The sequence below is a fragment of the Apteryx mantelli genome, chromosome 4 (assembly GCF_036417845.1).
Source record: "Apteryx mantelli isolate bAptMan1 chromosome 4, bAptMan1.hap1, whole genome shotgun sequence".
Taxonomy (NCBI): domain Eukaryota; kingdom Metazoa; phylum Chordata; class Aves; order Apterygiformes; family Apterygidae; genus Apteryx; species Apteryx mantelli.
This window is the reverse complement of record NC_089981.1, coordinates 12240131-12252761: the sequence shown is the minus strand read 5'-3', so window position 1 is coordinate 12252761 and position 12631 is coordinate 12240131.

The following is a 12631-nucleotide window of genomic DNA, read 5'->3' as shown; positions in this document are numbered from 1 at the left end:
CTTTTCATCTCCTCATTTCTCAGTGTGTAGATGAGTGGGTTCAGTATGGGCGTGATGACAGTGTAAAACACAGCTATCCTCTTCTCCTCCGAGAGACTGCTGAATGGGCGTATGTAGGTGAATGTGCATGGCCCAAAGAAGAGAATCACCACAGTAATGTGGGACCCACAGGTGGAGAGGGCTTTGTACCGCGCTTCGGACGTTCGCCTTTTCAAGGAAAACAAAATGACAATGTAGGACGTGACCAGGATGATGAAAGAGACCAAACAAATCATTCCACTATTGGCAACGACAATGATGCCCACAACATAGGTGTCGGTACAGGCCAGTTGTAGTAGGGGATGGACATCACAACAGTAGTGGTCAATTTTGTTGGGACCACAAAAAGGGAGGCTAACGGTTACGAGGGTCTGCACCAGGGAGTGCACAAAGGCCCCCACCCATGAACCCATCACCATCCAGCCACACACACGCCTGGTCATGAGGGTGGTGTAGTGCAGGGGTCTGCATATGGCAAAGAAGCGATCATAGGCCATCGCTGTGAGGATGAAGACCTCAGCACCGCCGGAGATATGTAACCCGAACAGCTGTGCCATGCAACCCCCAAAGGAAATGGTTTTCTTCTCAACAAGGAAGTCAGCAATCATTTTGGGAGCTGAGGCAGAAGAGAAGCAAATATCTGCAATGGACAGGTGGCAGAGAAAGAAATACATGGGGGAGTTCAGACGCTGACTGCTAACTACAGTGACAACGATGAGCAGATTTCCTGCCACAATAACAATATAGAAGAACAAAAACACCACAAAACATATTTTCTGCACCCCTTGGTTCTTTGAAAGGCCCAGAAGAATGAATTCCTTCACACTGCTTACATTCTCCATGTTGGTCAGTCGGGTGCCAATATGCAATATACAGCTTATACCCCTGGGAAAATAAAGACAGACACATGATTCATCAGCATTTTATCATTATTAATGATGAGTTCTATATCAGAAGTGGATACAAACCAAGAAAGATATAGCATTAGTATTAAGCTTTTGAAGTGTTTAGTTTCTCTCATGTATTTTTTAACGGCTATTTAATCCTCCACAGTACAAAACTTCTGCCATGGCTTTGGTGGCACGGAGATAGGTGCACTTTGTGATATGTTCCTTAATCCTGGTCCTCCAGGATTTTGAAGGACTGGCTCCATGGCTGATAGCCTTCCATGCACTAAGGACAAGGCCAGAGTGTTCACCTTGGGCACTACAAGGCAGATAATGCAGCATGTTTGCCCTCAGGGGAGACAAAGTCCCTGACAGCAATCTTTGTAAAATGGGTGTCTTTAAGAATACCTGGAAATATTGCTCAGAATGATGATTGGCTTTATAAGTACACATGATCTTTGAATTCTTGTTTAGAAGGGAAATGTACCCACATGCAGAGAAAAGAACTCTCTTGTGTTTATACATTTGGAAACGTAAATATGAAATGTCACAGGCGGAAAAATGAGTTCTGGGAAGGTTATCTATCATGGAGGGGAAAAAAATTGCACATATGACTTAGTGTAGTATTTCACATTGTTCTAAATCTCAGCATTGTTTCTATCAGAGGAAGGAAGAATGAAAGACTCTTGTGAGATCTTCTCTCCCAGCACTGTACTGATTTTACCTAGTGTGATTTTTGATACGCTCTGCGTGATGCTTTCAAGGCTTAACTTAGCTTAATGAAGCTAATCTAACTAAACTCCTTCAACAGCCAGTTTAAGTCTGATTCATAGGCTGATTCAGAATGACTAAATTAGGGTCCTTTGCAGAACCCTTTTTTCCTCCATTCACTATGAGGAGCTTAAGCAAATTAGCACCACCAGGTTAGAATGACCCTCAGAGAATAATCCCTTTTGGTGCCTGAAAGTAGCTCAGAGATTTTTTTTTAATGCCATTCACCTGTTTTAGGTTATGGCTGAGCTCCTTGTCCCTAGGCATTTCTACATCCATACAGTTTCTCATTCGAGACAAGGTCACATTCCAGCATAAACATGGGACTTCTTTGGTTCACCCTGTATTCCAGCTACAACCCATCGAGCATTACATGTCACTAATAAATGAGTAGCCTACACCTTTAGAAAGAGTGTAACGTCTCTAGCTTGCCTTTATGCACCCAGACCACCAGAGTTCCTTTGGTCAAAGAAGTCTGGGAACCACCAGATGAAACTCTTCACAGAGAGTTTAAGGTCAGCCAAAGCAGGCACTCTTTTAATAAAAATATCCACTGTATGGGCTTCCTTCTAGGATCAAAACATTCCCCATCAGCTGGTGTTAAAATGCACCATTTTAAGTCCTGCAGAATTACACCACAACCAGTTCTTCTCATTTGTGTTGGTGATCTGTGAGCAAATCTGTGGAATGATTCAGTTAAGCCAAGTTATCTATCCTATCTGGCTCCATCCAAGCCAGAGCATGACTGGAAGCATACCACAGCAATCGCAGGGCCATATTTAGGCAGTCAGAAAGGAGTGACCAAGAGAGAAATGGTCAGGGGAAACTATATGCCTGAATACCAGCAGATGGCAAATTCCTGAGCTAAAAACAAGGTGTGCATCTACAAAAGGACCGATTCACAATTCAGACAGCTCGGCTATGTATATTGCTTGAAAAGGTCCTTTCCATCACCACCAAACTGCATTTAACAAACTACCCATCTGTGTGATCTCATCTCATCGACTTAAGTCATGTAGGCACCTATACCTAAGCTAGGCATATTACACCTGACCAGTCTACTTGTAGATGTGATGAATCATGTGCTGCCGGTACCCGTTTCTTACTGTTGACTCCAAGAGGATTACTAAATGACTAATACAGTAGAGGACTGCCACCAGTTATGGCTTATCTCTTCAAGTGCCTTTGCAGGGGTAGACCTGAGCTATATGACATAATGCAATCAGCTGCAAAATAAAATGAATCTCATGTGTACTCTTAACATCTCAAAAAGGGTGAGAAATTGCACCATCTCCTTACTGCATGCATTCTTCCCTAAAATCTCAGGTGGTTATGGGAAACAAAAGAATAATATCGAAGCAATCGAATCTGCGGCTGTAGAACTAGCTCTGTATATGATTCTAGCCAAAGACAACTAGAGACAGTTGATAACTTCAGTGGAAGTTCCTTTCTGTATTTTCACATTTGTGCAAGAAGAAAGGAAAGGGAAGAGGAAAGCAAAGCAAAGCAAAGCAAAGTGAAGCAAAGCGAGAAGGCAGAGAAGCTGCAAAACTTACCTCGCCTGTGTTTAGAGATCTAATATTTTGTGTAAGGGCTGTACAACTTTATCTCCTCAACTTCTGTCTCCCCTGGTATGAATGTGTTAGAGCACAGCACCTTTAAAGAACATAGAATGGCTTCTGGAAAGCTTCCAAAACTTGCTTAGGAGGTGGCTGTTAGTGTATAATCCAGTCCCATCTAATTTATTACTTGCTTTCATGTGTCACAAGTGTATCTTGATGTTTCCTGCCTGTGTGAGAAGTGGTTTAATAGGCTGTGTGGATGATGTGACCTGGGTGTGCTGAATGATGCTTTCATATCCCAGCAGCTGCAAAAAGGGCTGAGAACAAAACCGTTTAAGTACCAGCCTTTAACCCTCTCCCAGGAAATCTTCCACCTGAAGGGCTCTTGGGGCTGGAGGAGGGAGGGGTGGAGGCTTAGTGAAGGGAAGGCGTGAAAGAAAGGGGCAAAGGAGGAGAATGAGTTCTGTCTTGACTGAAAAGTTTAAGTAAATATATTTTAAAGAAACAGTTGTCAGTCAATGCTTTTATAATGATATCACAAAGGCATTTCAGGGTTTCTCCATAAGAAATAACAGTCAAAGGAGTAGCCGAATATTCAACTGGACAAGCATATGCATGGAACTATCCAGTTAACGCTTCTCGGAGTTCTTCCTTACTCCAAGCTGATAGTTGTATGGATTTCCCATGTGTAAAGGGCCATTAGGTCCACTGCTCTGGCTTCCTAGCATTGTGAATGCTAAAACAGTCCATTTGTAATCTAGATATTTTCTCTCCTTTTTTAACTTCTGTGTATTCCAAAAAACATGTAAAAGAGAAATCTTCATTAAAGAAAAAAAGAAAGAAACCTCAAGCTGTAAGAAGAGTCACCATCCTCCAGGGATGGTAAAGAATTCCTATCACAGGAGTCTTTTAAGGACAGGTTGGGCTCATTTCTCTCAGGAGTGGTTACGATGAAGTTTTTATAGGGACAGAAGATGTCCTGGGTGACCTCTTGATGACCCTCCAAGTCCTATCTCACCAGAAATTTCATCACTGGAAATCCAGTGAATAAAGCCTCTTTGCAAGAATTTGCATGTTTTAACAGAGGTCAGTGAATTACCAAGTCAGTCAAAAAAATCCTTCATTTACGAATTGGGAAACTGAGGGAGGAAGTCACCTATTTAATGCCGATGGAAGTCAGCGAATTTAACCCTGACTTAGTCACTCTAGGCTCTTCTGCGCAAAAAAATGAATGTCTCTGGAGGCAGATGCATCTGATCTACCTCAGAACTGATTTTAGGATGCGATTAGGTGTGAAATAGACGTCTAGCTTTTAAACAAAACAACCTAGGGTGGACAACTCTCAACTGTCATGATGGGCCCCATCTTTCTTAACCTGAGCAGCTGCAGTCAAAGGTGAAGCTATGAAAGGAAACAAACGAAGCAAATAGACATGCTGATTTATATCAGCATATCATCTCAACCAAGGCCCAAGTCAAATGTATCGTTTCTCTCTACTGTGTATTTGTAGCTTATGCCTCATGGATGTCAGGAAAGACATTGTCTCAGCTACTGTCCTTTGCTTTGTTTTGCTGAAATTTCTGGAAATGTGGAATGGCCTGAGAGCAACATAGTTAATGTCTCCATCTCCTCTGCACAGAATACCAGCGATCTCCACAGTGAAAACAGAAATCCTTCAGTTAATGAGAATAAATACTGGTAAAGAAATGCCTTGGTGAAAATAGTCCCCTAACTTAAATGTCCTTTTACTGTCGCCTGGAGTCTTGGGCAACTTAATGAGGGTTATCAGTAGTCACTCCAGGAAACAAGAGTATTGGGTAAGAAGGTAAACAAAGTCTTACAGTCTTTGGGAAAGGAAGAGGAACAACAGATGACAGAAGCCAGAGATCAGGCCAATAGCATCTGGCCTGCTAACCTAGTGTGAGTCAGCCTGCCACTTTCTGTACCCAGTGGCACACATGGCAGCAACTTGGCTAGCATCACATTCATGTCCTTTTGTTTCCCTAGCCAAATGGACTACCAGAGGTGACTTAATGCACAAGTCCAAATGAAGAATTGCTGCTACCTCCTGCTGCAAAATAATTCCCCGTAGGGTTGCGCTTAGTGCCAGCAAAGGAGAAAGGTCTTTTCTCCATTTTCATTCCACTTACCTTGGCACCTGGCTCTGGACACCACTATGGCAGCAGGTCATGCTTGGGGAGCTGTGATTTGGACAAGGAGGGACTGTGCATGGTGAGATGAATGAGGTTTTGCAGCTGGATAGTGAATACTGGCAAGGGGTTTGTTGACAGAGCCATGGTGAATGTGTGCTGTGAATTTGATGATGGGCAGGATGGGGACAAGGCACGGTGTAGAGGGAAGTTGTGAAACTTGAAATGGATGCTACATGGCCAGGGGCTGTCTTCATGGAGTTTGTGAAATCAGAAGTGCCTGAGGTGTGGTGAGGGACTGTGCTGAAAGATCGTATGAAGTGGCAGGTAATACTGTGGGTGCTAAGCTGTGTTGAAAGACCTTGTGACATCAGAAGCGGACATCGTGTTTTGAAGGGTAACACTAGGAGAGGTTGCAGAATTGTGGCTGCTGAGGTGTCATAAGGCTGGCTACAGAGTTCAAGGAGACCCTACTGTAGAACAGGTAATGTGAAGTAGTAGGGGACAATGTATGGTGACAGCTTGTGTTGGGAGAGGTTTTGAGGTCAGAAGAGGACACTCGGTAGTGATGAGTGTGCTAAGGGAGGTTCTGCAGTGACAGTGGACCCTTGGGGAATGAGAAGCTGTGTTGAGGGAGGTTGTGAAATCAGCAGCAGGCATTATGGAAGAGGACTGACAACTTCTCAATCTGTGTGACCCTGAGCAGCAGTAGAGCGTCTTCTGCAAGGTCTGTGAAGCTAGAGCTGCTCATGGATGCAGCTGGGAAGCAAAGCATCAGTGCAAGAGTCAAGCTATAACTTTGGACAGACAGTTCTTGTGTTCTTTATATCGTGAGACTGTCTGAAGAAGGGAGAAGTAGTGAAAAAGTATTACTATTGCATGCCAAACATTGGTAAATTCCCATTTTTGATGGTCCCTGGCTCATCTCTCTGGGACAGCAGCACCAACCCAGTCATTTACTTCCTCTTCAGGAGCAACCGTCACCACCAGCTCCACGGCTCTGGGAAAGTCACCTTCCAACAAGCGTTTGCAGAGAAAGCAACGTGCGGAGAAGGAGGCCAAGTGCCCAGAGACACTGCTGCAGAGACTGCGTATAAATCCCTGCTGGCGAGGAGGTGTGGGAGGGTGGGGCAGCCTGCAGAGGGGACTGAGGGGAGGTGGGCAGCAGTGCTCAGCCCCCAGCAGAGCCAGGGCATCTCCACTGCAGTGGGAGCAGCTCAGCTGGTGACGTGCCCCTTCCGAGCAGGGCTGTGCTGGGGACCAGGGAGCTGGGTGAGAGCGATCCTTCTCTGCACACCATGCCAGTGCCTCTTCTCATTACGTGGTCCCCCCTTGTGGAAGGGGACATGGTGCACAGAGCATGGCTATGCAGAGCATGCAGAGCACAGGGAGGTAGAGTGACCCAGGATGCTGGGCATGTCTTTGGGACCCTGAACCTTACAGGGAGTCTTTTCCCTCACTTTGACTTGAGGCCAAGCCTGCAGGACTCCAGTGCATTCTGGCAGCTCCTGGGAGGCCACTCTCAGCAGGGATGAGTTTCATCCTGGCTATTTTGGGCTTGTATAGAAACATCCTTGAGGTCTGAACACCTAGGGGACCGTTCAGCTGGTGCCACGGCTGCTCTGGTCAACACACAGGGGTCCTGGAGTGATGCGTGGTGCTTCTGTGTGTGTAGAGAAGAGCACCAATTCCTCACCTACACCCTGAGCCTCTCCATCACTGTCCCCAGAGGACATCTCAACTCATCTCTCCCAGCTTTCGCCCAAGATGGCCATCTCCAGATGAGTTAGTTGCCCTAGGCTGCCTGTACAGGCAGTGGAGAGAAAGGTGCTTGTAAGGAGCTTTTCCCTTCCCTATGTGGCTGCAGCACACTGCTCCTGCTGAGCCATCAGCCACCCTCCTGTCCCTGTGCCAAATCTCTTCCCCACCACCATCTTGCCCCACACTGCGGATGCCTCGCTCTCCTTACGCAGTGCCATGCAAGGCCTCTCACCCTAGTGCTTCTGAGAAAGCTTTCAGCTCCCAGCCACAGCACCTTATCTCACTGTCTTCCCAGTAGCTGCTGGGAGGGTCACCTCTCTTCCTGGCACTGTCACTTGCCTGTTGCTGCAGGGCTGAAAGGGCATTTCTCTGCCTCTCCATCCAGCTCTCCAGACTTTCTATTTTTTATTTTTTATTTTTGGCTCCTGCCCTCAATCCTTCCCTCCTTTGTGTCTCCATTACTCTCTTTCTGGGTTGGCTGGTGCGTGGATCTAATTAACACTAAAACAGTTTGTGAGCAAGTGAAGGGCTGGATTTAAAAGGAATGGATCTAAATCTGATTTTTTGAAATTAAGTTGAGGGCAGAGAAAGAAGGGAAAATGTCTGCACCAGAACATTCAAAGAACTAACAGGGGTCAAAACTTTTCTTTTTTGTTCATTTTAATTCTATGGGGTAACAGTATTCCTGAAGTCATTTCACAGAATCACAGAATGGTTGAGGTTGGAAGGGACCTCTGGAGATCATCTAGTCCAACCCCCTGCCCAAGCAGGGTCACCTAGAGCAGTTGCCCAAGATCGCGTCCAGGCGGGTTTTGAATATCTCCAGAGAAGGAGACTCCACAGCCTCTCTGGGCAACCTGTTCCAGTGCTCTGTCACCCTCACAGTGAAGAAGTTTTTCCTCATGTTCAGATGGAAGCGTCTGTGTTTCAGTTTGTGCCCGTTGCCTCGCGTCCTGTCACTCGGCACCACTGCAAAGAGTTTGGTCCCATCTTCTCTACACCCTCCCTTCAGATACTTGTACACATTGATAAGATCTCCTCTCAGCCTTCTCTTCTCCAAGCTAAACAGGCCCAGCTCTCTCAGCCTTTCCTCATAAGAGAGATGCTCCAGTCCCCTAATCATCTTGGTAGCCCTTCGCTGGACTTGCTCCAGTAGTGCCACATCCCTCTTGTACTGGGGAGCCCAGAACTGGATGCAGTACTCCAGATGTGGCCTCAGCAGGGCTGAGTAGAGGGGGAGAATCACCTCCCTCGACCTGCTGGCAACACTCTTCCTGATGCACCCCAGGATACCATTGGCCTTCTTGGCCACAAGGGCACATTGCTGCCTCATGCTTAACTTGGTGTCCACCAGCACTCCCAGGTCCTTCTCCACAGAGCTGCTTTCCAGCAGGTCAGCCCCAACCTGTCCTGGTGCATGGGGTTATTCCTCCCTAGGTGCAGGACCGTGCACTTGCCTTTGTTGAGCTTCAGGAGGTTCCTCTCCACCCACCTCTCCAGCCTCTCCAGGTCTCTCTGAATGGCAGCACAGCCCTCTGGGGTATCCGCCATTCCTCCCAGTTTTGTATCCTCAGCAAACTTGCTGAGGGTGCACTCTGTCCCTTCATCCAGGTCATTGATGAAGAAGCTGAACAAGACTGGACCCAGTACTGACCCCTGGGGGACACCGCTAGCTACAGGCCTCCAACTAGACTCCGCACCGCTGATCACAACTCTCTGAGCTCTGCCATTCAGCCAGTTCTCAATCCACCTCACTGTCCACTCATCTAACCCACACTTCCTGAGCCTGTCTATGAGGATGCTATGGGAGACAGTGTCGAAAGCCTTCCTCAAGTCAAGGGAGACAACATCCACTGCTCTCCCCTCATCTACCCAGCCAGTCATTCCATCACAGAAGGCTATCAGATTGGTTAAGCATGATTTCCCCTTGGCGAAGCCATGCTGACTACTCCTGATCACTTTCTTGTCCTCCACATGCTTGGAGATGGCCTCCAGGATGAGCTGCTCCATCACCTTTCCAGGGATGCAGGTGAGGCTGACTGGCCTGTAGTTCCCTGGCTCCTCCTTCTTGCCCTTTTGGAAGACTGGGGTGACACTGGCTTTCTTCCAGTCCTCAGGCACCTCTCCTGTTCTCCATGACCTTTCAAAGAGGATGGAGAGTGGCTTAGCAATACCATCCGCCAGCTCCCTCAGCACTCGTGGGTGCATCCCATCGGGGCCCATGGATTTGTGGGTGTCAAGTTTGCTTAAATGATCTCTAACCCGATCCTCCTCCACCAAGGGAAAGTCTTCCTTTCTCCAGACTTTCTCTCTTGCCTCCAGGGTCTGGGGTTCCTGAGGGCTGGCCTGAGCAGGAAAGAATGAAGCAAAGGCGGCATTCAGTAACTCTGCCTTCTCTGCATCCTTCCTCACCAGGGCACCCACCCCATTCAGCAAAGGGCCCACATTTTCCCTAGTCTTCCTCTTGCTGCTGATGTCTTTGAAGAAGCCCTTCTTGTTGTCCTTGACATCGCTCGCCAGATTTAATTCCAAATGGGCCTTAGCCTTCCTCGTTGCATCCCTGCATACTCTGACAATGTTCCTATATTCCTCCCAAGTGGCCTGTCCCCCTTTCCACTTTCTGTAGACTTCCTCCTTCTGGTTGAGTTTTGCCAGGAGCTCCTTGCTCATCCATGCAGGTCTCCTGCCTCCTTTGCTTGACTTCCTACTCATAGGGATGCACCGTTCTTGAGCCTGGAGGAAGTGGTGTTTGAATATTAACCAGCTCTCTTGAACACTCCTTCCTTCTAGGGCCCTCACCCATGGGATTCCTCCAAGTAGGTCCCTGAAGAGGCCAAAGTTTGCTCTCCTGAAGTCCAGGGTTGCGATCCTACTTGGTGCCCTGCTGCCTCCTTGCAGGATCCTCAACTCCACCATCTCATGGTCACTGCAGCCAAGGCTGCCCCCGACCTTCACATCTTCCACCAGTCCTTCTTTGTTTGTTAGTACGAGGTCCAGCAGCACACCTCTCCTTGTTGGCTCCTCCACCACCTGTGTCAAGAAGTTGTCACCAATGCTCTGCAGGAACCTCCAGGACTGTTTGTGCCTAGCTGTGTTGTCTTTCCAGCAGATATCGGGGTGGTTGAAGTCCCCCATGAGAACCAGGGCCTGGGATTGTGAGGCTACTTCCAGCTGTCTGTAGAAGACCTCATCGACTTCCTCTTCCTGATCAGGTGGCCTGTAGTAAACACCCACAGCAGTGTCACCCATGCTAGCCTGCCCTTTAATCCTTACCCATAAGCTCTCGACTCGCTCTTCATCCACCCCTAGGCACAGCTCAATACATTCCAGTGCTCTCTCACATAAAGAGCAACTCCACCACCTCGCTGTCCTGGTCTGTCTTTCCTAAAAAGCACGTAGCCATCCATGACAGCATTCCAGTCATGCGAGCTATCCCACTAGTTCAAAGAACTAACAGGGGTCAAAGCTTCTCTTTTTTGTTTGTTTTAATTCTACGGAGTAACAGTATTCCTGAAGCCATTTCATGTCAGTTAACAAGGTTTGGAGAAGCCCTTTGACAGTTGATTATAATATTGCTTTAGCAGAGATTTCACTAGAAACCATGAGACCTCTCTGCTGTTCTCCTTCTATATCCACTTGTTCTTTCAGCTCCACTGACTGCATTTCCTGGATCTCCGTGGTTGTAGTGGGATCCTAGGCACCTGGCACACCTACACTGTGAGGACCCAAAGTCCGGTGACCTAAATCCTACCCTTAGCTTTTACCAAGACTAAAGATAAATCCTTCCCACCCTAAATACTTTACATTTATTTTATCTCTAAATGAAGTTTTCTTGAACAATACGAGAGAAGAGAAAATGACCATAACTAGTAGAAGTGTTGCTGTGTCTTGTGATAGTCTCAGGGGGAATGTGTAGGTTTAGGTAATACCTCTGCACCTTGCTGGAGCTCACACAAACGCAGTTCACATGAAAGCCTTGCTCTTGTGTGGACCAAGGCAGCCGTAAGAAGCTGTGACCAACAGCCAGGTGTTTACCCAAGCACAAATGTCTGATGAGGTCAGGAGCATGGCACGGGAGGAGCACTTGAGGCCTGGAGTTTATTAAGCACAGGATGGACTGAGGCCGGTATGGTAAAGGTGGAACATGAAGAGCCATCTTGGGGCACAGATCAAACATGTTACAGGGTGGAATTGGGTAACGGGGATGCTATAAATTGTTTGCATGACAAAAGATCCACTTGGGCAGGCCAGCTGCAGGGGAATATGCCAAGCATGCTAAATCCTCATATGTAGTTCATTGAATCACATAGGGACTGGTCCTGCTCCCTCTGAAATCACTGCAGGACATGTTATTCCCTTGCCAAAGAGCAAGTGCAGCTGTGTAGTACCAGACTAGCACGGCTGGAGTTAGCTCTTCTCAAATAACCTTGGCTTTTTGTTTGTCCTTTTTCAGCCCACACTGAAGCTTTCAGCAAAGATTTTTCCTGTGTCTTACATAAAAAAGTATTTACCTGGTCCAGTCACCATTTCCTTTTCCTTTTGTTTTCCCTTTATTTCTTTTCATTATGATTTGCCTTATATTTAGGGTTCTCTTTGACAGTAGTTTTAACAGTATTCCCTCCACGACACATTGTATGATGAGTGTTCTTGGTTCTTCTCATATCCCTTTTCTTTGTCAGGAACATCCCACGAAATGGGTGATGCATATGTTGCTACTCTAATGCAAAGCACAGCTATAACGGAAACGCATCCTAAGGCAGCTCCAGAAAATGCAAAATGGACTGAGAAAATCAGATGGATTTTCAGATGGAGAAAATATATTACCAAATGTGCACGAGATCCATGAAGAGCAGAGAACAACAACGACAACAACAACAAATCTCACAATTAAGTGGGTGCTAATATTCATCTAATTACTAAGACAGAAACAATCTATACAAAATAGGAATCTCTGTCAGCTAAAAACTTTTTTTTTTTTGCCCTGTTTGTCTCCTGAAATTTCTTTCCATGAGTCATTTCCTCTACACAGAGAAGATTAGAAGTCAAGAGCATGGCTGAATGCCCTGAAACTTGCTCCATGTACAGACAAAACCAGACTTTGTGAGCTTAATTCTCCTTCAGTTTGAGCTGGTGTAGAGCGACCTCTTCACGAAAAGTCCTGAGGGATGTTGAGGGGACAAATTCCAGCTATCATGCAGCTGGGAAATACTAGATTTCCAAGTGACAAGGTTGCTTAAGGGATGGGAGAGGAAGGCGAAAAGCAGGGACAGAAACACCAGCAAAGAAAGCTTTGTAAGGAGTCCTTGCCTCTGACAGAGACAGGTTTGAGCTGCAGGGATCGATTCACTATGTCAGAACATGACAAAAAGCATCAGTTCTTTTTAAAATTGTTGGACAAATGTGTCCCTAATTCCTCTTTGCATATGTATAATTTGTACAAGGGTTCTAATTTTCATGCTAA